Source organism: Culex quinquefasciatus, chromosome 1, assembly GCF_015732765.1.
Source record: "Culex quinquefasciatus strain JHB chromosome 1, VPISU_Cqui_1.0_pri_paternal, whole genome shotgun sequence".
Classification (NCBI taxonomy): domain Eukaryota; kingdom Metazoa; phylum Arthropoda; class Insecta; order Diptera; family Culicidae; genus Culex; species Culex quinquefasciatus.
The window spans coordinates 74,137,972-74,164,684 of record NC_051861.1 but is presented as its reverse complement, the minus strand read 5'-3'; positions in this window follow the sequence as shown (position 1 = coordinate 74,164,684).

The following is a 26,713-nucleotide window of genomic DNA, read 5'->3' as shown; positions in this document are numbered from 1 at the left end:
TGAAACACCTTTGAAAATTAGGTTTAATGTATAATTTATTTATCCATTTTTTTCAAATTTCTTAATTTACCAATATTTGCACCAAAGTAAATGTGACAGAAAAGCACGCGTTTGCTTCAAATATGTGTTGCAGAATGGCAAACCGGATAATTCGGTGTTAGTGTGTTTGTAAGTGCTGAAAAACGCTGCGAAACAACAACGTCGACCAACAAAGCAATTGTAGTGCGAATGCGGCAGGAATAGAGAGTCTTCTATGTAAGCTGCATGAATCGGCCCGTCTGGTGGCGATAAATCGTCTGGCAAACCAGACAGTCATCATTCTCTTGTTACTTCTCTCTGGGTGTTGGCAAAGCATCAGCATGTCGGGAAATTCTTTTATTCGCAAATTGTTACTAGACACAGGATTCTGGAGTTACGCGAAAAAGTTAGCTCACTCAAGAAACAAGAAACAAGAAACAAGAAACAAGAAACAAGAAACAAGAAACAAGAAACAAGAAACAAGAAACAAGAAACAAGAAACAAGAAACAAGAAACAAGAAACAAGAAACAAGAAACAAGAAACAAGAAACAAGAAACAAGAAACAAGAAACAAGAAACAAGAAACAAGAAACAAGAAACAAGAAACAAGAAACAAGAAACAAGAAACAAGAAACAAGAAACAAGAAACAAGAAACAAGAAACAAGAAACAAGAAACAAGAAACAAGAAACAAGAAACAAGAAACAAGAAACAAGAAACAAGAAACAAGAAACAAGAAACAAGAAACAAGAAACAAGAAACAAAAACAAGAAACAAGAAACAAGAAACAAGAAACAAGAAACAAGAAACAAGAAACAAGAAACAAGAAACAAGAAACAAGAAACAAGAAACAAGAAACAAGAAACAAGAAACAAGAAACAAGAAACAAGAAACAAGAAACAAGAAACAAGAAACAAGAAACAAGAAACAAGAAACAAGAAACAAGAAACAAGAAACAAGAAACAAGAAACAATAAACAAGAAACAAGAAACAAGAAACAAGAAACAAGAAACAAGAAACAAGAAACAAGAAACAAGAAACAAGAAACAAGAAACAAAAAACAAGAAACAAGAAACAAGAAACAAGAAACAAGAAACAAGAAACAAGAAACAAGAAACAAGAAACAAGAAACAAGAAACAAGAAACAAGAAACAAGAAACAAGAAACAAGAAACAAGAAACAAGAAACAAGAAACAAGAAACAAGAAACAAGAAACAAGAAACAAGAAGCAAAATAATCATCCAGTTTTCCGGTTCAGGATCGATTCGAATAATTTAAAATTGATTTCTTTAATTCATAAAGTAATCGACAATACACATTTACCCAACACAAAAACACATATCAAAAACACTCACAAAAACCGCGAAATTCCCTCATCGCCTCGCGAATTTTGCTCATTGTCCCCATGTGAATTGGTCACATTCTCTTGACGGCGGCTTTTCCATTCTGTTCGTTCTGTTGGAGATGTACCCTCGAAGGCAACAATTTCTGCTCATCCTCTATCCGGGCGAGAGGGAATTCCAAACCACCCGTTTGTGTCCTATTTTCCCCTTTTCCCCGAGTCGACGACGAGCGACCATGAATCAATGCGAATTGTGTACATAGAAAGGGACAGGAAATCGATTTCCATTTCCCTCTGATAAATAAAAATGTGTATGCAAAAGGAAGCGATCATTTGGTTTGTTCTGTCGAACGGTTTAACTAGGGTACGGAACAAATATTTAACTTGGTTGCATTTCCTGAATTTTAACATGTTTGCTACAAATTTTCTTCAAATCCATTTGTGTTGTTTTATGTTCAACATTGGAATATATACCGTAAAATAGTAAAACGAGACAAAAGTTAAGATATTCTTAACTGTTTTTGCTTGAAGATATTTTACTCAAGTGCAGAATTTGGTTACATGCTTGACATTGACATTTAGGTAAGAGATATGTTTGAAAATATTTTTCAAGGTTATTTACTTCTTATATCATTCTGAATCGCTTTTATCCTGGGTTACCATGAACCATTTTATCTACTACACAAGTTGTGTGCTTTCGTTTTCAAAATGCTTTCTTTAACAAGTTAGAGTCTAATTTGTTTAATTGCAAATTCTTAAACAAATGCTTGAACACATGACACAATTTTGCTGCCATTCAGTGCATAATAACTGCAATGCCGTAATTAAACGTGGCTGAACTTTTCACTTTAGCAGCCAGTGAATGACTAATGAAGAATAAGGAAGGTGAGGGAGCCTGGTTGAGATGCTCTGTCAACCGCACATTTACACACGTTCAGGAGGCCCGGGCTGTCATCGTTGCGTTGCGTTGGGTTTGTGACTGGGCGCGCGTGATGTTAATTAAAAAGGAAAATAACGAACCTCTGACAGCTCTCGTCATGTCAGCTGAATGCCAGTCCCCCAACATGAGCCAAAACAGAGGGTGGAACCACTATGAGTCATTATCGTGGGGGTGTGGAGTGAGTGGTATCGTTGAGAGACAAAATAAACACCACTCCTTGGACTTTTTTTTCTCTAGTGTTGAACGCTGGTTTTATCCTTAATTTTTAGGAAAATGTTTACAGGGGTGTTAGAGTTTTCTAAAAGAAACCAATTGAATCAGGAGTTCTTCTACTACAACAGCTTATTCAAGTTTAATTTTTAGACTTTTAACTATTTTTTTTAGTTCCATTCCAAATGTGTATGTAATGGTCACAATTTTGAGCAAATGTTCGAAATGTTGACAAATGATTTCGTAATAACTTTTAAGAACATTTTTGCAGATTTCATTTGTTATGATTTGAAAGAATACTTATTTGTTGATAATATAATGTTGATCCTTCATTGTTTCATGCATGAAAGTTTGTAAATTTTAATGTCTCACTTCCTTAACTCAACATAACGAACATGTCTTTGAAGTTGTTGTATTTGTGCCTACCGCTGACTGGCACCGAAATTATGAGAAAGTATAATTTGAAGTAAATTGAAGTGAAGTGAAATATAAATATTTTAAAATTTATTTTAAAACATGTTTTGACCATATATCAACAAGTTATAACTCATACTGAACTTTTTGTATATAAATGTACTATTACGATTTAAAACTCTTTTCTCAGTTTAAATAACCCCTGCATTTTTCATATTGCCAGCACCTAGCATCAGATTCGCGAACTACTCTGCTCGGTACCTTCGTCTTTATCTTTCGCCACACGTCGCCGTCTTTTCATCACCCAGCAGTTCCCAGCAGTGTTTGAGGTGGTGGCTTTTTGAAAGAAAAACATTTTCTCTGAGCGAGACACTTTCAAGTGGATGAAACATATTTTCACCAACACCGAAAAAAGCACGTTCTGTTCGTTCTGGGAATAGGTTGCACTTCTGGCCACTGCACTCGAGTGGCTTTTGGAGAATATTTGTCCCCAAAACACACACGCGAAGCTTTCGAAACCAACCAAACGCAGTAGAAGCGTCACCACATTGACTCGGTATTACACAGCAAAGTAACAACAAGCGATGTTTTTTTTTGGTTGTTTTATATTTTTTCAAAAATTGGGGAAGGATGCTGCGGACGGAAAATCGATATGCTCGGGCAAATATGTTATATAAAACATAAATAATTTAAGTGAAATGGTTAAAAAAGCTGTAAAACCCAGCACAATTGGCAGTAAAAACCGGACGTGCCAGATGAAAACTCGGAGAAAGGAATGACCAAATCCCATTACGGGGATAAATATAAATTTGAGTGGAACACAGGGCGAGGGCAAAGTAAAGACGAGATGCGCCACAGTTGGTGTGAAGTGTGTTTTGTTTGCTTATCCCAGCGAGGAGGTTGATTAGTTGCCACCCACATAACCCTTTCCCTCAGTTTGGAAAAAATCTTCATCTACCCCATCACTGATCTTTGCAAAAACACTTTTCAAGGAAGTTTTTTTCCAGATTAAATAATCGATTCTCTTAAAAATTAACAAAACTTGATTTTAAATATTAACGATCCATAAAATAATAAAATAATTAAGTGCAGTGCAGAGAGTGCAGACCAGATGCGAGCCGATCCAATCGCCGACCCGATTTTCGGGGATCCAGGGATTGGAAACTCGGGACGTGGAACTGCAGGTCTCTCAACTTCGATGGGAGCGACCGCATTCTTTCCAACGAATTGCGGGTCCGCGGTCTTGAAGTCGTGGCGCTGCAGGAGGTGTGCTGGACGGGGAAGGACCACCGGGAGTACGGTGACTACACTATGTATTGGAGCGGCGGCAATACACACGAGCTGGGGACAGCTTTTATAGTGTTGGGCGAAATGTCGAAGCGCGTGATTGGTTGGTGGCCAGTCAACGACAGAATGTGCCGGTTGAGAATCAAGGGCCTGTTCGGTCCCGAACGTGATTATTTTCTACCCGACCTCGCGCAATCGACGCGCAGCGTGTAGCCGACGCATCGCTGCCAACCTGACAGCGCCGAAAGAGAGAGAAAGAGAAGAAGCGCGCAACGGCAAGCAGGAAAAGCGCGCGCTGTCAAAAACTTACACTCGCCTCGCGGACCGCGTACAGTGCGGACGTCTCTTTGTTTACCTTTGCTTGAATATAGATTTAGTTTAGTTTTAGTAAAGGTTAAACGTGTTTTTCTTCTCCGGAACCGTCCCAACCAACAGTGTTACAGTCCACTAAATTCCGCCGTTATAATTCCACCGCCGACCGAGTTGCGGTGGCAACAGGGCCGATTCTTCAACCTGAGCATCATCAACGTGCACAGCCCGCACATGGGAAGCGACGCCGATGACAAGGACGCTTTCTACGAGCTTCTTGACCGCGAGTACAGGAAGTGTCCAAAACACGACGTCAAGATTGTCATCGGCAACTTAAACGCTCAAGTCGGCCAGGAGGAGGAGTTTAGACCGGTTATTGGGAGGTTCTGCGCTCACCAGCAGACGAACGAGAACGGCCTACGACTCATCGATTTCGCTACCTCCCGAAACATGGCCATACGTAGTACCTTCTTCCAGCACACCTCCCTATACAAGTACACCTGGAGATCACCAAACGACACGGAGACTCAAATCGACCATGTTCTCATCGATGGTCGGCACTTCTCGGACATAATCGACGTCAGAACCTACCGTGGCGCGGACATCGACTCGGACCACTACCTGGTGGTGGCAAAGCTGCGCCAACGCTTGTCCGAGGTCAACAAGATCCGGTACCGTCGCCCGCAGCGGTATAACCTGGAGCGACTCAAGGACCATGAGGTCGCTACCCAGTACGCGCGGGAACTCGAAGCTGCGTTGCCTGACGAGGGTGAGCTCGCCGAAGCCCCTCTGGAGGCCTGCTGGAGCCATATGGAAGCAGCCATCAACGCAGCGGCATCGAGCGCCATCGGGTACGTGGACCGAGTTCGACGAGGAATGTCAGGCGATTTGGGACGAGAAGAAAGCAGCGCGGGACAAGTGGCTGCTGCACAACACCCGTGGGAACAAGGAGTCGTACAAACAGTTGCGAAGACAGCAAACCCATCTCTTCCGGGATAAGAAGCGCCGCTTGGAAGAGTTGGAGTGCCAGGACATGGATCAGCTGTATCGCTCCAACGAAACGCGCAAGTTCTACAAGAAACTCAGTCAATCCCGGACTGGCTTCATGCCGCGAGCCGAAATGTGCCGGGATAAGAACGGGGGAATCTTGACGGACGAGCGTGAGGTGATCGAAAGGTGGAAGCAGCACTTCGACGAACACCTGAACGGCCCAGAGGTGGAGTACCAGGGCGACGGGGGAAACGACGTCAGCGGTATGGTGGACGACGAGGACGAGCCAGCACCCACGATGAGGGAGGTTAAGGATGCCATCAAGAAGCTGAAGAACAACAAAGCAGCGGGTAAGGATGGTATCGGTGCTGAACTCATCAAGATGGGCCCGGACAAGCTGGCAGCCTGTCTACACCGGCTGATAGTCAAGGTCTGGGACACAGAACAGCTACCGGAGGAGTGGAAAGAGGGAGTAATATGCCCGATCTACAAGAAGGGGGACAAGTTGGAATGTGAGAACTATCGAGCTATCACCATTCTCAACGCGGCCTACAAAGTGCTGTCTCAGATCATTTTCTGTCGTCTGTCGGAGCGAGCAAAGGATTTCGTTGGGACGTACCAAGCCGGTTTTGTGGAGGGGGAAATCGACGACGGACCAAATCTTTTTTGCTACGCCAAATCCTCCAAAAATGTCGCGAGTACCAGATCCCGACGCACCACCTGTTCATCGATTTCAAAGCCGCGTACGACTCGGTCGATCGCGAAGAGCTATGGAAGATCATGTACGAGAACGGCTTTCCCGGGAAGCTGATCAGACTGGTGAAATCGACGATGGACGGGGCGCGGTGCAGCGTGAAGATTTCTGGAGCGATGTCCGACCCGATCGAATCGCGCAAGGGACTGCGACAAGGCGACGGTATCTCCGGCCTCTGTTTCAATATTGGGCTTGAAGGTGTTATGAGGCGGGCGGGCTTCAACATGCGGGGCACGATTATCAACCGATCCAGCCAGTTCATCTGCTATGCCGACGACATAGACATTGTCGGCAGAACGTTCGAGGAGGTGGCCAGGCGGTACACCGAATTGAAGCGGGAAGCGGATAAGGTTGGATTGAAGGTGAACGTTGCGAAGACGAAGTATCTGCTGGCAGGAGGAACCGAGTCCCTTAGGACTCGCATAGGACCGAGCGTGACGATCGACGGTGACGAGTTCGAGGTTGTGGAGGAGTTTGTGTACCTCGGATCGTTGGTTACGTCGGACAACAACTGCAGCAGAGAAATTCGGAGGCGCATCATCACCGGTAGTCGTGCCTACTACGGACTCCACAAGACCTTACGGTCTGGTCACCTGCAAGCGCTTGAAGTTTTCGAGCGACGAGTGCTTAGGACGATCTTTGGCGGCGTGCGTGAGAACACTGTATGGAGGAGAAGGATGAACCACGAGCTGGCGCAACTCTACGGCAAGCCAAGTATTCGGAAGGTCGCCAAGGCTGGCCGAATCCGGTGGGCCGGACACGTCGCAAGAATGCCGGACGCGCCAACCGAACCAGACTATCAATCCGGTGAAGTTGGTGTTTAATTCGGAGCCGGCTGGAACGCGGCGGAGGGGGGCGCAACGTGCACGGTGGTTGAACCAAGTGGAGGAAGATCTGGAAAGTGTGGGAGTTCCGCAGCGGAATTGGAGAGTAGCAGCCCAGGACCGAGTCCAGTGGCAGCGCATCTGGAGACAGCTCATGACCCGGAGGTTGTACGAGCAGTAAAAGTAAAAGTAAGTAAAATAATAAAATAATTAAATCATAAAATCATAAAATTATAAAATCATAAAATCATAAAATCATAAAATCATAAAATCATAAAATCATAAAATCAAAAAATCATAAAATCATAAAATCATAAAATCATAAAATCATAAAATCATAAAATCATAAAATCATAAAATCATAAAATCATAAAATCATAAAATCATAAAATCATAAAATCATAAAATCATAAAATCATAAAATCATAAAATCATAAAATCATAAAATCATAAAATCATAAAATCATAAAATCATAAAATCATAAAATCATAAAATCATAAAATCATAAAATCATAAAATCATAAAATCATAAAATCATAAAATCATAAAATCATAAAATCATAAAATCATAAAATCATAAAATCATAAAATCATTAAATCATTAAATCATTAAATCATTAAATCATAAAATCATAAAATCATAAAATCATAAAATCATAAAATCATAAAATCATAAAATCATAAAATCATAAAATCATAAAATCATTAAATCATTTCAAAATCTGTTCAAAATCTGCTACTTTTTCATATCATACATTGACAAATTTTACACAAAAGTACGACACCACGTTTGGCATGTTGAGGAAAACATTATGATATACCAGAACAGCTATTTAACACCTTGGTAACCACCTATTGCCGGCCGCTCCCATCTCCACCGCGCACTAGAGACAAGGACGAGAAGTGTTGATGATCCACCTTTTTTGGAGATAAGGGAAAATCTCAACGGTATCCCCAAGACAACAAAATTTGTACTTCGATTTACAAATGTGATATTTCTCAGTGCTCTCAAAATCGCTGTCACTATTCAAACTGAAGTTGCGATTCACCTTACTTTATTCCAATACAAATGCTTCAAAAAAATCACACAACAAATACTGTTTTCCAGAGAACTGCTCACCAGGTTGAACGAAGCGACAACAACAACCAAAACACACTGCAAATTTGCTCGGGGAAAATGAGCACCGGCACCGGGGGAAAAGTTACGACCGGACAGGAGCGTGACCGAAAACTGGAATGAAGATGCAATATTTATTTAGAATCGATGTGAGCGAGAGCTCGGAAGTTTACACCAGATGGGGCTGCTGCTGCTGGTTTAAAAAATTGATTCAACGACGTTTCTAATGACTTTGGCACTGCTTCGATTTACGGCCGGGGTGGGGGCTTGGTGCCATTTGTTGTGGTAAAGGATTAAGGAAAATAGAGCTGAAAGGAGGTTTTGTGATTATGATTTCTTATGTATGTTTACGTGAGAAAAAAATTAAAAAAAACTGAAAAAGGGGGAAGGGCTGAAATTTGGTTGTATTGTGTTGAGAAAAACAAAACTATGACATATTTTCATCACTTTTCTTTTTTTGTCACGTTAATTAGAAAAGAACGAATAAACGTTTGAATAATTATTTGTGTTTAATTTACTATTAAGTTTAAGATGAACAACCCACTTACGCAAGGTTGTAAAAAATGCATCCATCTTCTTCGAGATCAAACTACACCACCGGCCAACACCGCGTCCCAAATTATCGATCCACGCGTCCAGCCAACATCTGCTCGAAACGATATGCACTTGAGCTATTAAACGATGAACCAGTTCAGCTTTTCTTCACTTTCCAGACGTGGCTCAATCGATTTTGAGAGCAGCTTGGCTGAAATTGAGTGCCGTCTGCTCTGCCGGAATCACCCATAAAACACAAAATGTTGAAAAAAAGAGATTTATGGTAAGCTGTGCTACCCATAAAGACGTTTCTACTAGAAATTTGCTGCTCCAGGAGCAGCTGGAGTGCTGCTTTCACTGCTCGTTCTAGTAGCCCCCAAGATTGGCCATGAATTACGATAGATTTTGATGAATTTACCCGTCTGATTGAGTGCGCTCATTCACTTTCTTTCCGAGGAGGGTCAAACGAGGTCTTAGAGTGACGACCCTCTTGACCTGTTCTCACCTGATTAATGTTTCAACAGGGATCGGGATTTTTTGGCTTTCCAGTTTAACCTAAATCTATCCAAACTGTTTTTATCTGCTTATGGCTAAATTAAGGATTCTGAAACCATTTGATGAAAACGGTTCCGAAACTTTGGTACGTCAATCATCCTTTTATTTTTGGGAAATTCTGTAAAAAACTTTTCTTGTTCATCTCCGCTAAGTCGATGTAAACTGTAAAATAATCTCTGTCTCATCCCACAAAAGACGAGTTGGAAAATCCTGCCTCTGCCGTCCTTGTTCGGCGCTCTTGTTTTGTTTACGATGGGAAAACATTTCACCGACATGAGAAAAACTGCAAACATTGCCGAGAAGAAAATGTACTCTAGCTCGTGTGTGTTGTCGATCTCCGAAAAACTTGAATGGAAAAACACACGGGAAAAAATTGAGCGCTAAATTAAAAAAAAAACTCTCAAAATTTTGTAAAACGCTACAACTTGTATAAAGTTGTTTTCTATTGATTTATTTCATGACTTTTTTAATTATCTGAACAATTTGAATAAAATATTCTGAAAATCAAAAATTGAAAACTTCATAAATTCAGAGGGCACATTAATGTTTTGGTTTTTTCCTCAGGCTGGTTGAGAAATCTTGTTATTTTATAGTTTCAAAAATCCAAGATGAGTTGGGGCTTAACAATAGGTATAGATATCAAGGAATGCATAGACATTTTAAAACAACAAGCAAAATTTACTAAAATTGTATTTAAAAAAAAAACAAACCTCATTAAACCTATTTTTTTAAAAGATTTTTTCCGTTTTTCCGTTACGGCAAACCCCTCCTTTTGCCCCTCGCTCACACACATGCTCTAGGGTTGAAGAATGAGCATAAATTTTGGGATATACCTAAACAATTGACCGCACACACCGAGGGTTTTGAGTCAGTCGAACAGTAAAATTTTTCATCGCCGTGTAGGAGGACGGTCTGTTCCTTTTTGGGGCCGGTCAGGCTTGCCTCTCTAAAAGTTGATTTTTTGACCCAGGTCCCTTGTAGAACGGCAGCACGGCATAGGAAGGAGCTGGCTCATAAAAACAGCACAAAGGTGAAACATGTAAATAGACTTCCCGGGTCCTCTTGCGTCGGTGGAACTTATGGTTCGGGCAGTTCAGTGTATCAAAAAATGTTTGCCTATTAAGTGTGCCCAGAATGAATGAACACACATGATGAGCCACAATATGGAATTAAGTTGGGTACCCACTGAAATATGTTTTTCCTGCTGTTTCGAGGGGGTTTCCTTATCCATTTTAGGATAAAGTGAACGTCGAGGGCAGTTGTGTTCAGGGTCAATGATACAAAATCATATATTAAATTTACGTTATTTGAACTATCTGATCTCAAAAAAATCTATCCCAATCCCTAAGGATTTTAATTGAGTTATGCAAATCTGTGGCATCGTAATTCAATTGAGTTCAACAGCATTGCAGAGGATGCTGTCCGGGCACTAATTGAAAACAGTAAAGTTCAATATTCTTCGGTTGCCAATCGAAGCTCGTAGTGACAATCAAAGCTCCCATGTAAAAGGAATACGAATCCACTAATCATTTGAGTATTACTGGTCTCCACTGCAGCAGTCTCCTTTGGAGTGTTCCCTTTCTTTCACTCCTGTCCCGTGGTTGACCCTGTGGCCCATGTTATATACTTTACGAGTTAACGCTATGCGGACTTTGAGATCTTTGATTTGCTGCTTTGCGTCAAATGAAACCGTTTGGGGATTTAAGCAGTGCGATTGGTATTGAAACATAAAGAAGAATTGCGGTATCGGTTTAAGAACGATTTGAAGGTTTTATTTCATAGTCAGCTCATTGTGCAAGTGCTGATGGTAATGAGTGCATTAATCAAAGAAAACAAATCATTTAGAGTTGAATAAGAGTCTGCAGTTTTTTTTTTTATTTTTTCTCGGTTTGTTTTTGAGGTCGTATTGAGGTGCTTTGATATGGATGAAACTTTCAGCGATTGTTTGCCTATACATGAGATAAACTCATGCCAAATAAGAACCCTCTAAGACAAAGGGAAATGGGTTAAAAAAGCATTACAGTTTGAGATCTAAAAAAAATAGCAGTAATTTGCAAAAGCTGTGACTCACAGCCTGTGAGAAAAGTCAAACCATTCTCGGATGTTTATCACACATTTTGAAGTGCCTTAAACGACCTTTTGAATGCAACTAAGAGAATTGGAATTTATCAAGTTTTACGGAAATGAGAGCAATTTTAAGATTTTTAATGTTTTTTACCCCACTTCCTTTTATCATAGAAGGCTCATATTTGATATGAGTTCACCTCTTGCTTAGATAAACACACGCCGAATGTTTTATCGAAATATAAGAACCTCTATTTTTCGTACATTTTTTGCTGTGTAAATTTCTATTTTTTTTGTGTCAGGTACACAACATTAAGCTGGGACCCGTGTGGTATAGGGGTAAGCGTAGTTGCCTCTCACCCAGTCGGCCTGGGTTCAATCTTAGAAGTTCCCGGTGGAATTTTGGTGAGATTCATTAATCTGTTGAGTTCTCCTCGTACGTGTGAATGTGTTTGCATTCAAAACATGTGCTCTAAGCCTTTTGTTTTTTTTTTTTTGAATTTCTGCAAAGTCCAATGTTAATGCCAATACTGAGAGCAATTTAGCTGCATTGCCTTCGTAATAATGCACTCGGTCAACCAGCAAACCAACAGGCAAACGGATTGTTCCCAGCGTCCAAATATCCGTGAAGCACCCACGACTTGGCGTCGCAATCATGGCCGAGCCATGCCGCCCAGCACATGAATACACTAATTAAAATTGATTGCGCGCGTATTATTTAGTGTTATGGATTATGAGTTTTCACCTGCGCCTATAAATTATTGCTCCACAGTTCATTTGGCACTTCAAGAGCACCGGGGCGTTTATGCGTTGCGCACACAAAAGAGTTGAATAAATATTAGGCTTTTCCAGCATCCCACTCCCACCCCCTTAAATATGAAAGGATGTGTGGGAGGAGCGGTCATGTCGCACAAGAGGGGACGCTTCCGGGGATTGCTGACAGGAGCGAAAACAATGGACCAGCCAGTGTGTAGCAGCAATTTAGCTATTCATGCGAAAAGTTGCAGCCACGGCCACTTTATATTGGCAAAAAAGAGAGGGGGAGGCTTGTGAAAGAGCGAAAAAAATATATTTAAAACAACAACAACGTCGAAATAGACATAAATTATTGTTTTTGATCTGCAGTTTATACATTTTTGATTTTTGCCAATGAGCTTTGTTCGATGCATCTATCAATTGCAGGAGGCAGGATGCAACCCCCCGAAAAACAATGGAACCTTTCGGCAGTGGTGTCGATGCAATTCGTTCGGTTCGCGCGCGCGCGTGTGTGTGTGTGTGTGTGTGTGTTTGAATGGAGAACGGGATCTGTCAGTTGGAAGGATGTAGTATCGCGTGGTTTCATTTCCGGCACGGCCACTGATGCCCAATAATTTAGCCACATTGTTAGGTTGACACAGTGCTTTCTATGACATCAATGTTGCATGCCGTACACCTGAAATGTTCACATTTTTTGTCAAATTAAAATATTATCAAAGTTTTCTAAAATGACATTTTGGTAACTTCACGATTAAATGTAGGTGACTAGAAAAACTGCATGTATTTCCGGACATCTTATGTTGACTTAACAGAAATATGATTTTTGCATCTAGAAAGAACATTTGATTTCAATCAAGCAGTAATTAGCTTGTTTGGCAGTAAAAACTGTTTTTGAATGAAAAGATTTTCAACAAAAGCGATGGAATGGGACCTTCCATAGATACGTGATATGACTCAACATTCAACAAGTCAAAGTCAATATCGACCCCTCGAGTTGAGTTTGCGCAAAAAATTTGTTGGTCGGTGTTATTAAGCTAGGGTAGACATGAATGAGACACCTTTGGTTTTTAACATTCAACGATTTTTGTATTTTTTTCATTAATGAGTTCTAACATTAACCAACATAAGAGATCCATCTGACGTCTACAGCCAGAGTTCTTCAACTGTCTCATTGTAGACGCACTTGGCAGGAACAATGAGACAGCTGGAAAACAATGAGACACTCTACGGAAATCAATTATTTTCTAGTAAAACATCATGCTTTTGTAATGTTGCATTGCAAATGACTTGCCTTGGACATATTGAGGTAATATTGTCAATTTTAAACTTTAATAAACAAAAGTTATACTAAAAAGTATCTAAATTTTGTAAAATCCATATATTTATTCCAAATAACTTTATATTGTTGATTATATGAAAATAAAACTCAATAAATATGCAAAAAACCACTTCCCTTTCATGTTTCAATAGATTTCTATAGATTTTGAAAAATTTAATGAAAAATCAAAAAGTCTCATTGTTACCCGTAGGCTGAAAAGAGTGAGGAACAATGAGCTAGTCCTGGATTCTAAGTATATTCCTAATTTTTGTCAAACCTAATGAAAGGACATTGTAGTCCAACTCATTCCCTATGGAACGTCGAAGGAAAACTAAAGATATAATAGTTTTGATGTTAATGGCAGGCTACGAGCGAAAAAGTAATTTTTGTCCATAATTTACTTTTACATCCCAGAATAAAACATTTATGAATAACTTTGCAAGGGAGTTCCATAACCAAACCCACTGTTAGGCAGACGTGTATCCAGTAGGCAAACCTTTCCCACAAATATGAGCCTGATTGGTTTATACTACGACTTGTGAGAGCTGCGTATTTCAATTACGAAAATTTTGGTACCCTAACATGTAGAGGTCATCGCTGAAATTTTCAAATTATCGCAGTTTTAGTGGAAAAAAGTCGATTTTTTCCCGTTTTCGTAATTTTCCCATTTCTGCGCGTGGCGCGTCGAAAAACCCTGTTTTTAATTTCAAAAAATCGTATCTCAGAGTATTGAAAACATAACTTCACCATTTTTTTAAATGTTATGTGAAATTTTCCGAGGAATCCGATAAAAATATGTTCAGACATAAGCCCTTTGGTCCCGAGACGTTCAAAACAGCATTTTAAGTTTTCATACGACCTTTTGAAATGTTTAGCTAGATTTTTGAAACTTCTTACTGTTTATCTCAAATAGCCAAAATAATCGCCTTTCTTTTGATTCTAGGACACCACAATCGGATGAAATGGCGCGCAGATATGATTTTTTGAAAAAAGTGGTTTTTGCAAAAAATGATGAAAATTGTCATTTTTTGGACCACCCTAACACGGCGTAGGTCACCCTAATGGCCAAACAAAAAAATACGGGTCTAATTAACGTCATGATTCGAAATCTGGACACTTAGTAACATATTATTTTTGTTATAGCTGGCAAAAAATCATATAATAAGTTGGAAATGTGGAAATATCATCAGGATTTAGTATAAACAGTCAGTTTTAAGAGAATGCATGCAAAATATGTCTTTTCTAACAATTTTTCATCAGAATTTGAAAATTAAAATGACTTGTTGTGCTTCGAATCCCGGACACTGTTGAAAGCTGATTCGAAATCCGGACACTTTTGCTTCGAATTCCGGACACTCGATTTTGCTTATAAATCGCACACATTTGGACTGAAATGTTAGTGAATGGCATTCTTTAGGTCTCAAACAAGCTGTTAACATCAAAATAATCGATAGTTTTTATAAAAAATGGCTAGAATTTGAGAAAATCAAAAACATACATTTCTGCTTTGCTTTCCCGGTGCTTCGGACGCCTATGAAATGTATTTCCGTTGAAATGTTTCGCATTTTTGGTAAACTTATAATTTTGGTTTATTTAATTGTTTTGGCATTAACTACAGCATTCAAACAAACTTTAAATGAAAGTTGATGTTAGAATTCATCAAAAAACACAGTTTTGACAGTCATAATGCGAACTTATATCAAAATAATTGATAAAACAAGTTGAAGTGTCCGGGTTTCGAAGCGATCGGGAATTCGAATCATGACGTTATTTCGGCCAAGGAACCCACAGAAAAATTTTGAGCCCGATCGGAGAACTTTTTTTTCGAATCATGCTGTTTTCGTGGGGAATTGCTGCATTGTTCCTCGTGTCTCATTGATGACTACTCTACCCTATAACGTTATTGCACTCACACTAGCAAACCATTTAAAATTGCTAAAAGTATGTAAATTAAACCTGTCGTGGGTAACTCTACTCATTGCGTTAAGCTAAAATTGTACTGCCCATGTTATTCAAATTGTTAAAATTAAATAAAGGTTTATTTCCAGGCAACAGTAATTTCGCGTGTGAATGCTATGGATTCATACAAAGAATTCCCATTGAATCTTCCTTTAATTTGGTTTCTATTTTCTGCATAACTTAATGTAAATTTACTGCCCCTGTTCTCATAAATGTCCAATTTTCATCATTTATGGGTTTTTGATGTAGTTTGGTTTTTAAAGGATCTACTGCGTTTTTTTTTTGTTAGACAACCAATTTAACTGGACCAAAGGCTTTCAGAAAACGATAAGCGCACTTTCAAAGCGATTCAATTTCTGCAACATATATTCTAGCTCTTACCTTTGTCCGCTTTTCCTGCACACTGATTCGATACATCCTTCAACGAGGACGTTCGTTCGAACATGTTTCTTCGGATTTAGCGCTCGAATGCTCGTTAAGCAACAAGTGTGTTCCCATCCTCAACCCGTTGTGCTACACTCGTTTCATGTTAGACCGATATAAATATCAAAACGACTATTACATGATAAAACAAATTTGCTTCAATTGCTGGTCTATCCATCCCTCCGTTCAAAACAGGATGAGGGGCGGGGGGCTGTTTCTCCATGATTGACTTTACCTCCTCGTATGCAGCTTACATGTAGTCCTTTTGAACTAGTGAAGACCATACAACTGACCTTGTCGTCAACGATGTCATTTGACCGGAAAGCCTTAAACTTGTGCAAATTGCCGTAAAAAGTCCATGGAAAAGTTTTACCCTCTACCAACTAATAGTGAAACACTCTGTTTAGAATTATTTTAAGTTGATTTCTTTTGAAGGGGGGCAGGGGCAGCTGTAGCTCTCCCAGGTTAGGTGCAGCAAACCTCCTCCCAAATACAATCATGAGAAAGAGTGTTCATGTTATTCTACCTGTGAACGTTTTATATGTGCAGAAGAAAAAAAAGAAGTTGAAAAAAGTTCAAAATAGTTAAATGCTTTTCACCGTATCAAATGTACACATCTGCAATGCGGAAGTCTCCCCTTCCCACCTCTTCTCGTGGTCTTCGTACTACTAGCAACTTGTATGATTATAGGTAAGTGTTTGTGCACACTCACACGTACGTGGAGCGGGAGGTGGTGGCTTGTGAGTATTGTAGTTGGGGAATTAACCTTTCGGGAGCAAATGGCACCGCTGCCGGTATCCACGGCGAACAGAGATATCAGCAGCCGGCAGAATCGTCGTCGTTTATAGTTTGGGATCGCGTATAGCCACTACCAGGCCTCTAGTGAAAATTAAATGTTTTGATTTTTAGAGTAGATGTCCCAGAACAAATTAAAAAATTCAAAACAATTTAGTTTTGAGAACAAAGATGATTTATTTTCTCTTTATATTTTTTTATCCATTCACAAACCATTTGACATTTTTTATATTTATAAGAAATGGAACTGATAATGAGAAGTGAAATGCTCTAATTATTAATTATTCATCAAAATAATTTTGGACAATAACTTCAAGATCAAAAATAGTACGAGGATCAACCAATGACATGATTAACTTTTCACACGTTTTTCTCTAAACACCGAGTTGATTTACGGGTCCCATGATATCTAGAGATGGGATGGACCAAATTGGCTGAAATTTGAGGTGAAGTCTCTCAAGACGTATCCTGTCCGTATGACGAAGCTCGATTTTCAAATATTACAAAATACATAAATCAAAAACTGTCGATTTTTTATATGAAAAACATACAAATATTTTTATCTTTTTTTTTAAATTACGTTTTTGAAAATCGGCCTTCGTCATGCACACAGGACCGGTTAAACGAGCCTTCACCAACATTTTGAGCCGATTTGGTCAAAGCAGTGTTGAGATATCGTGGCACCCGTTTTTTGAAACTGCTTACTTAAAATAGCTATATCTCGGCAATGGTACATCCAAATGTCTTCATATTTATTTTGTTAATAGATAAAAATGTAAATTTTAATGCCCTGCAAAAAGATTCGAAAAAAGTTTGAATGTGTGCTCATACCAACCTCTAAAAAAATTTACGGTTTACATGTATGTAACCCCTAATAGCGTCACATTATAAGGTGTTTACGTCAATTCCGTTTTGCAATTGCAAATTGTGATTGTGCACTTTTTTCAAATTGTAATTATACTTAGGTAAAAATAATCGATTTTTATTTTAAGATATTGAAAATTATGTTCATCTTTATCCATCTCTGAAAAAATATACTTTTTTTTCAATTCCGTCGTGAGACTACATACTTTCCCTGTAATTCTTGAACGACAAAACAGCCTACTTTTCTGTACCTAAAATAATAGTAACCATTTGCAAAACAAATGCTGTAATGTTCTACTTTTCTGCACTTGTTTGAAAAAGTTATACTTTTCAACATTTTCTTAATTAAAACAATTCATGGACTCAATGCATGTATATTTGTCCTTTTGTTTATTCTATTCAAATTTGAACAGAGGTGTTTTTTTGTAAGGTGTTTTTCGGAATTGCAAAAAACTTTGTATGAAACTCGTTGCTGAACCTCGTTGAAGAAATGTACAACTCGTGCTGAAAAAATCCTCTTTTTGGAACTTGTTACATAAACTACTATTTCGAATATGTAGTCGGCGCCAGTATTGACAATTTTTCGTGGTACGTGGATGTAACTTTTGGAAGTCCTGATCAATAACTGAGACTAAGGATGATTAGGGTAGAGTAGTCATCAATGAGACACGGGGAACAATGATAAAATAGCTCTCACAAGACGTAGTTTCAACAAATCAGGCTCATATTTGGGGGAAAGGTGTGTCTACTAGATACACGTCTGCCATAATAGTGGCTTTGGTTATGGACGCTCCCTTGCAAAGTTATTCATACATGTTTGATTCTGGGGTGTAAAAGTAAATTATGACTAAAAAATACATTTTCGCTCATAGACTGCCATTAACACAAAAACTAATATTTCTCCAAATTTCTTTCGTCATTTCACAGGGCAATAGTTGGGCTACAATGTCCTTTCATAAGGTTTGGCCAAAATTTAAAATATACCCAGAATCCAGGGCTGTCTCATTGTTCCCCACTCCTTTCAGCCCATGGGTAACAATGATACACTTTGATTTTTCTTCATTAAACTTTTCAAAATCTATGGAAATCTTTCAAAACATGAATTGGAAGTGAATTTTGGCATATTTAGTGAGTTTTAACTTCATTTAACCAAAAATATAAAGTTATTTGGTAAAATATATAAATTTTACAAAATTTAAATATTGTTTAGTATAACTGTTGTTATTTGAAGTTTCATGTTGACAAAATTGCTTGAAAATTTTCAAAGCAAGTCATCTGCAATGGAACAATACAAAACATGATGTTTTACTAGAAAACTATTGATTTTCATAGAGTGTCTCATTGTTCCCCAGCTGTCTCATTGTTCCTGCCAAGTGCGTCCAATTGTCATGAGACAATTGAATAACACTGGCTGTAGAGGTCGGATCGATCTCATATTTTGGTCAATGTTAGAACACATTAAAAGAAAGAAAATAAACTAAAAAGCTCTTTAAAACATGCTAATGAAAAAAATACAAAAATCGTTGAAGTTTAAAAACCAAAAGTGTCTCATTGATGACTACCCTACCCTACTCATGCTTATCCCATGCTTGAACTCAGGGGTTTAAAATAAATTTTAGTTGAAAACTGAAATTTTCATTGATTCATTTTAATCTAATAAGAATACATTAACAACTTTAAATGAAATTTTTACCAGCCTAATTATGATTGTTTAATAAAAAAATCAATCATGTTTTTTCCTTAAAACGTGAAAACTCAGCTTTTTCCATACATGAAAGGTCACCGTTGCCCATTTGAGTGTGCGAAAGGGGTTCGTTCGTTCGTTCAGTTTTGGGATCATTTTGGAGCCTAGATAAAGAAGTGAAAAGCATACAGCTCATGCCCCATTGAGAAAGCTTTTTCTCTCTTCAGACTTAATTCCAGAGTGTCAGTAGGAGGAGAGATGGGAGGAGGGGTTTAAATGCTGCATGGGGTACCAAATTCAATTTGAGCCCAGGTTCAGGTAAATTTAATTCATTTTAATTTCTTCGTCTTCCTGGGTTTGTTCATGGTGGTAGGGGGGGGGGGCATTCGCATTGCAGCATCATCGGATACGGAACCGGATGTTGGTTGGTTGGTACGCTAGTGTGTGACTCAGTTTCTACGGATGAAGAAAATCGGATGAGCAATTTGTGACTGTAGGAATGTGTGTTATTTTTATTCGTTTTGCTATGCAGGTAATTGAATTTATATATTTGCTCCGTGTTTCTTCATTAGGGGGAATCGAGTTTAGAAGTTATATTTTTGCAGAAGGTACGATTAAACTTATTGCGAGGGAAAGGTTAGTCCCAATTAGGTATTTTAAAATGATTACAGTTTATAATGGGCTCACCAAACGTCGTATAATATTTTATCAAGTATGATTTCAATTTGGCCAATCGCAATTTCGATCATATAGAAAGAAGACTGAAAGAATAAATCCGGTGATTCATATTTTTTCTGCTCTCTGGCATAATTTATTCTCATGTGAGCTGTCAACTTCAAAAACGTCAGCACAACTCATCGCTCTCAATTGAGTAAGCAAAACTTCAAAATTTAACGACCAGGCCCTCCTAGGCCAACAGCTTTGGCGGTGGTGTTATCTGCGGTGCCCTTATAACTTCCGCCCTCTTCGTCAAATCGTCAGGCGCGACAGCGGCTATAACTAAACAGGAATTTAGGCCTCGAAAGTGTGAGCTGAGGAGATTCCTTCAAATTTATGGCCCCAAAAAGTCGGTCTCCGTCAGCATCAACCGTGGCGCGCTGGCTTGAAACTTGTAAATTTATAGCAAAAGGCAATGGCAAGCAACAACCGGTCCTCCAGCCTGGCTGAGCAAAGTTCGACCATGGAGTAATAAAGGCCGGAAAGCATGCTCGTTATTGTTAACGAAATATCATAATTAAATTTTATGACACTTCTTTTTTATATGCGATCGCAAAAATTATGTCGTCAGAGCGAATGTGTCACCGTGCAGAGTGAGGAGCTCCGAAGGGGGAGGGAAACTGAACTGCTTTCCTTCCTACCCAGTACTAGAAGAGAGGTTTGCACAATTTCAGGAACGGAACGGCAGGCTCGTTAAGATGAGGGGGTGGTCTTGAGGCGCGATTTCAATGCGGCTATTAAGTGGCCATAAGAGGTTAAAACAATGGCAAAAGTTGGAGGAGGTGGGACTTAAGAACTTTTGCCTGAAAGTGGCAGCACCGTGGTCAAAATAATTACGTGAAATATCTGTTTTAAGGGATCAAGATTTGGAAGTTACGGAAATCTCCAGAGTCACGTGCCTTTTGATTTTGGATGGGGGGGGGTCTAGTTTTTCTTTAAGAGTGAGTTTTTTACCAATGTGAAACGGACTTTGAAGTTTGAGGTCCAAAAAACAGCATTTGCGTAAAACTTTATCAATTCCAACTCCCTTAGTTGCATTCGAAAGGTATTTTAAAGCAATTCAAAATGTTCTGGGATTGGTTTGAATTTTTCTCATAGCTTTTGCAAATTACTGTTTAAAATGTTTTTTTAATCATAATAACTTTTTGCAACATCCTCCTTGCAACATCCTTCCTTTGTAACTTTTGCCCTGTAGGCCAACAAGATGACACTTTTTAGTCTCAATTTTAACATATTCGGATCCTCGAGAAATTTCACATTAGATTGAGGTGTTTGAGTTATAAATTTGATTGAAAAAATGCCATTTTGAATTACTGCTAATACTGATAATTTCATAATAAGAGCTGTGTTATTCATCGGAGAATGTGAATATTTTGCGTAAAAGTTATTGAAACGTTCAAGCTTAAACTTTTATGTTTTATAACATCAAAATTAAATCAATCGAAAATTTTACCGAAAACTTCTTTCTCGGATAAGTGACGAATGACCTCTCTAGGTTACTACTCTTAATTACGTTAATAAACTAAACAACAGCAACTTTCTCGGATAATGCTAACAAGCAAGAGCAGAACCCACATTAAATTCCAAAATGAAATGCTAATTACTTTAGACAAAATCATCCATCGCGCACAAACACACACACACATACAGCACAGAGGATATCTTCTGGTGGGCTTGGTCAACACCAATGACTGCCCGTCCAGACCCACCCCGTGGGAGGAGCCATTGGCCAATTCCAATTATAGCTGGCCGGCTGATTTTTGGCAATGAAATTATAAGAGTGGGTGGCAAGCAGCACCAGAGACAGCAAACCCGGTGTCCACAATAAATAACCCTGGCTGCTGAACGATGCTTTCTTTCCCGGTCCGGCCCGAGAGATCCGGATAAACCCAACCGAAAATTGGGTGGGATGAGGATGGGGGTGGCATTTGGAAGACACGGAATGCACAGTGCCATCAATTAAAGATAATCCAATTTGAGGTTTAATTAAAAAAATATTCTAATTAGCAGCAAATTTGTGGCGTGTCCAATTTCGGCAGCATACGAGTGGGCCATTTGCGAATGTTTTATGTATACAAATGCTGCTCGAAATAATTGTTTTAAAAAAACACAAATCACTGGGTGAAAACAAAGTTGTTGATTTTTGGGAGGCATTAATTATCAGCAATAACTATTTGTATCGGCATTACCATTGGCTAAAAAATAGTTCGATTTTTGGTAACATTTTAAATCACTTGTCCAAATTTCCAAACTGCCCGATTTAGAATTATTTTCAAGGATATTCTAATCTGGTGCTCTATGCAACTCAGTTAAAATATGAATTTTTTCAGCACTATAATAACAGTTACTGCTATAAAACCGCCGAAACGAAACTATTGGCACTACGCCCCCCGGGGCATGGCCTTCCTCTAACGTGGGATTTCTGCTCCAGCGCCTCTGACGAGACAGGAGAAACCGGGACCGACGTTTTACTTCACCATCCGATAGAAGCTCAGTGGATAAGTTGGGAATCGAACCCGCGTCTCATAGCATCATCGGGATCGGCAGCCGAAGCCGCTACCCCTGCGCCACGAGACCCAAAAACCGCCATAAACAGTAAAATCTCCCACGACGTTCCCTCGTTTACTTAAGATACTGCTCCTGCCATTAGTTTAAAAATCTACCTTATATGCATATTCAAATTAAATTATCATACGTGTCCCAGTGAAATAAACATTCCTCCCTGCTTTTTTCCCTGCTTATTCCTCCTGAACTAGTCGTCGGCCCTCTGGCATTAGAAATTCCTCGACTTTCACCGTAGACTGTTTTGATACTTCCACCAAACACACCTTCCCCCGGAACTTCCCCCCAGCAGAAAAACTGACGAGCTTTTTCCACCTAATCGCCTGAGAACGAAGCATTTCTGCGTTTTAGACGGGGAAACCTCCTGGCCAGGATAGCTCTGAAGTATCTATAAACTTTCGAGTTAAGGGATTTTTCTCACGACAAATAGACATCTCCGGGAGTCGTCGTCTTCGCCGTCGCCGGGGCGGTTTTTGGTTGATTGTTCAGGAGGTCACACAATTCTGGCGCGCACGACGTGAGTTCTTTCGCAGTAAACAGGTCCCGGGCCCTCTGATATCCGCATTGCGGAACCCGGGAAGGGGCTGCTAACGCCATTTCTCAAGAAACAGTAGCTTCAGGTTGGTTGGTAGTGGAGCGTGATGTTCACCCAAAACTCCAAGGATTCATCGAAAGACGGGGAAACTTGGAAGGAAAATGTGTGTACATTATTTTCTTCTCTAGGTGAGCTTTTCTGAGAAGAGAGAAAACTCTTTCTTGCATCCCGAAGGAAAAGACTTTCATGGAAAATATGGATCAATTCATCTAGGAAGATGCAACTTCAAAAATACAAAAATACAAAAATACAAAAATACAAAAATACAAAAATACAAAAATACAAAAATACAAAAATACAAAAATACAAAAATACAAAAATACAAAAATACAAAAATACAAAAATACAAAAATACAAAAATACAAAAATACAAAATACAAAAATACAAAAATACAAAAATACAAAAATACAAAATACAAAATACAAAATACAAAAATACAAAAATACAAAAATACAAAAATACAAAAATACAAAAATACAAAAATACAAAAATACAAAAATACAAAAATACAAAAATACAAAAATACAAAAATACAAAAATACAAAAATACAAAAATACAAAAATACAAAAATACAAAAATACAAAAATACAAAAATACAAAAATACAAAAATACAAAAATACAAAAATACAAAAATACAAAAATACAAAAATACAAAAATACAAAAATACAAAAATACAAACATACAAAAATACAAAAATACAAAAATACAAAAATACAAAAATACAAAAATACAACAATACAAAAATACAAAAATACAAAAATACAAAAATACAAAAATACAAAAATACAAAAATACAAAAATACAAAAATACAAAAATACAAAAATACAAAAATACAAAAATACAAAAATACAAAAATACAAAAATACAAAAATACAAAATACAAAATACAAAAATACAAAAATACAAAAATACAAAAATACAAAAATACAAAAATACAAAAATACAAAAATACAAAAATACAAAAATACAAAAATACAAAAATACAAAAATACAAAAATACAAAAATACAAAAATACAAAAATACAAAAATACAAAAATGAGCATGAGCATGAGCATGAGCATGGTTGACTGCCAATGAGCTGCTACTCCGTTATTGACGGATCAGTTGAAGTTAAACAATGAATCAAAAATGATCAGTGGGAGCCAACCATCCGTTCACTGTTTAACCTCTGAAGATCCCTACTTTATTAGTCAATACCGGCGCCCTCCCAAGAAGCCTGCAGTTCAACGAAAGGGAGGAATGTTAGTCCGATAGTTGAAGCTGCAGACTCATCAAGCACATAGTTTTTCGCTATATACTTGTTGATACCGCTTGAGACCGTTGAATCCACAGCATCTCCTTCAAGCATCACGTGATTATTTTTTTTTTTTTGGTTAGTAGGATAAGGTATTGGCTTTTCGATGCCTCCCGAGCTACGACGCTATGGGGAGGACTTTATAACAACTGGTGTTCACTCCCAGTCCATACTCGAAGTGAACTAACCTTGTAAGAGATGTGCTTCCGGTGGTACAAAACCGATGGGACTCTCCCTTAAAATACCCAGGGTCGGCGTGACGCTCGAAATTACTCAAATACCAAGAAAACACTGCATTTACCTAAGGGAAACTACTTTTATTTCGTGCTCAGTCGACGATTTATTCCGGGAATCCCTTCCAAACTTCCACTAGCTCACACGTCCCGTCCCACTTCCTTATAAATACTCCTACCTCACACGTCCTCTTCTTCCTCTCTTCGCACTTCCGGTGCACGCGTTCGGGGCCCCGTTCTCGCCGCTCTGCCGTCGTCGCTGCTCCTTCCTGCTGTCGTCGACGCTCCTCCGGCGCTCTGCCAAGGGTGGCTTCTACGTCAGTCGGATGGACCCTCCGACGTTTCGGCTGCAGCCTTCACGGACCCTCGCCAGCCGTTCGCGCCCTTCCTGTGCTTGGTGACGTGCAACAGGCTTCGACGGTGTCCGGGGACTTCGTCGGAACAGTCCGGGGTTAGGGTTCGCGGGTATAACGGTAACGGCCTGGCGGTTGAGCACTGTCCAGCGAAACGCTGACGGCTCGTACAGATGGTTCACCGGGCCGGATGTCGTACGGCCGGGGTGAAACCAAGCGGTGTTCACGAAGTGAACAAAGGAACACAAAGGGGTCCTGGATGAGGGATTCAAAATGGCGGTTAGGGTATTGTCAGGCTAGGGGTTTGTTCGGAGATTTTCCTGGGGGTTTTCCGGTCATACCTGGATGTCCAAATCTCCTACGGGAAACTCCTGCTCTCTCGGCACGGCCACGGATGTAGCTCTTCCGGGCACTTCCCAATCCTCCAAGGATTCACTACTTCAACACTGGTACACTGACTTCGCGGGTGAGGGTTGCTATTGGCGACAACCTTTCCGCGGTAGATATCGGACTTAATGACCGAGCAACGGTCAGACCAAAATCCCGAACCCCTGACCTCTTACGCGCCAACCCATCTCCTCCTCATCCTGTCATTCTCAAGGATTACGCACATTCACCACCCCCAATGGCCGCCCATGCGATGTTATGCAGCAGCGATCCTGGTGGTGACTAGCGGTAACGACGCACGGTGTGGGACTTCCAGCTTCGGGTTTCTTGCTTGCTGGACGGCGTCCTGGTAACTTCCAGTCGACAAACACAACGTCTTCTTGGCACAATAATTTACATTTAAATAATTTAACACAAAATTCGCGACGAGTCACATCAATTATTGTACACAACACTCACACTGGTTACAACTTTCATAACAGACCCGTCGGCGAGCCTTCCGAGCAACGATGCTATGGGAAGGTCTTTCTGGTTAACACACAAAATCACTCACACACAGTTATTTTGCTCCACTATTAACTCGACGATCCAAATTGTCAGTGCGTCTTTCGATCATTATATAGAAATAGCTTTTTCACCGCAAAAAATAAAACCTTATTCGAAAAATTTAAACACAGTCCACCCGACGCCGTGCCTTCCGATCAACGATGATATAGGAAGGGCTTTGGAAATCACAAAACATCACTTTTCACTCTGATTTTTTACGACCACGTGCTCACTTTGCCAATTATGCACTGATGACGCTGCATTTTCAGAGGGTAATCTTCTCCTCGCAGCACACAATTCACGACAAAAATGCGAAAAAAAGGACTACAAAAATACAAAAATACAAAAATACAAAATACAAAATACAAAAATACAAAAATACAAAATACAAAAATACAAAAATACAAAAATACAAAAATACAAAATACAAAAATACAAAAATACAAAAATACAAAAATACAAAAATACAAAAATACAAAAATACAAAAATACAAAAATACAAAAATACAAAAATACAAAAATACAAAAATACAAAAATACAAAAATACAAAAATACAAAAATACAAAAATACAAAAATACAAAAATAAAAATACAAAAATACAAAATACAAAATACAAAATACAAAAATACAAAAATACAAAAATACAAAAATACAAAATAAAAATACAAAATACAAAATACAAAAATACAAAAATACAAAAATACAAAAATACAAAAATACAAAAATACAAAAATACAAAAATACAAAAATACAAAAATACAAAAATACAAAAATACAAAAATACAAAAACACAAAAATACAAAAATATACGCGCCCCATAGCAACTAAGGGATCGGCAGCCGAAGCCGCTAACCACCGCGC